This window comes from Etheostoma spectabile, chromosome 16 (assembly GCF_008692095.1).
Source record: "Etheostoma spectabile isolate EspeVRDwgs_2016 chromosome 16, UIUC_Espe_1.0, whole genome shotgun sequence".
In the NCBI taxonomy this organism is placed as follows: domain Eukaryota; kingdom Metazoa; phylum Chordata; class Actinopteri; order Perciformes; family Percidae; genus Etheostoma; species Etheostoma spectabile.
Window position 1 is genome coordinate 10,215,595 of NC_045748.1, and position 1,612 is coordinate 10,217,206.

The following is a 1,612-nucleotide window of genomic DNA, read 5'->3' on the forward strand; positions in this document are numbered from 1 at the left end:
AAAGAAATGTAATCTTGGTTCAGGGAGCCGCTGAGGCTTTGTCGCTGGAGAATTAATCGTTGCCCGCTCAGTGACTACGTGTGACAGTTCTTGAATAGTATGGATAATGGCTTTATCACCCGCCATGAAACAGCCATATTGAAATAAGTGACAAGCGACGCAACAAGAAGGGCACACAAGCTGCAGATTACAGAGAGGGATCGATGGAATCACGTTTAAAATAGCGCAAACATTATCTGACAAGACGTCAATTTTCAGCGTGTTGACAAGTCACAGAAGTAAAAAAGATTTCCGAGCAGCCAGAGACAAAAGACTCCACTAAATTTAGCCCAGTTTATGGCCCAGTTGATGGTGGATTGGTGGAGGGAGGATGGCTGGGAGTATTGGATTTCTGTGCCACACGACTCTAATGCATCTCATTACAGAGCCGGTCCAGATAGATTTGGTTTAGAGGGAGTATCAGGTCTGAAAGAAATACATTAGATGGTCTCAGCAGCTGCTAGAGTGCCTGTCTTCAAAATAAACTCGTATGCACTTCATTTAAAATCTAAACTTAAATTAAACTGTTATTTGACTTATTCTGAAAGGTTTAAACAAACAATATGATAAATGCATCTATTAAATATCTATAAAATAACGCATTTTAATGCGTTGAGGTATTTGTAATGGACTATATGCATGGTCTGAGGGTGGAAAACCATACCTGAATTTTACACTTAAAGTCTTTTAAGATATGAAGTAAAGAAGTCCATTTTTAGGGGGTTTTGGCATCCAAAAACCCTTGAAAAACCGTGCATGTAATTTATTACAAAACACCTTAATACAGGCGTTTTGTATCCATTAATTATCCCGTTAAATCCAAAAGAACAACTTAATTTCATCATTATTTGGGGAATTGAGTTTTTTTTTTTGTCTCTGATAGTTTAGGTAATTATTGCGCATCATCTAACGATCTTGTATTGTATTTTCTTGTATGTTATGACATTTTGTGTCTTATTCTACTATCCGTAATGTTTGTACTTTGATGAACCCCTAACCCTAACCCTTCCAGTGAACAAAGACAAGAATTTAAAGACAAAGAAACAAGGCCGCGTCCTAAATAGTTTGGAATCGTCTGCTAAGCATCATTAAAATAAATGTTACTGACCTTTGCTTTGTAGTTTGTTTGATATAATCTGAACAAAGGGCAAACGAAGAAGTTGTTTGAGGTTGTTATCAGTCTTAAAGAGAAGAGACTGAATTGAGATCTGTTAAGCCAGCTCACTACATGTCAGTCAAACCGTCAGAATAACACATTCTTGGCTTGTCAAGGTATCAACTGGATTTAAAGGAGCATTTTTGATGTCAGCCACTTCCATCCATGACCTGAAAACACTCGAGCATCTCTGCCTCGTTGCTATTCCCCCTGAAGTTCGTCTCTCCGGGGCCAAAGATTTGACTCAGGAGTCTAAGAATCAGCCCGTGGAAACATAATGAGCAAACATGGCAGTATAATAGACAAAGGATTAGGGAGATTCTGTGCTGCACGCTGCCCCAACACACACACTTCAAAGTAAAAGCACCCCTATCCCTGGAGAAGTCTCTTGTTCCTTAGCATCCACCCCCCCCCCCC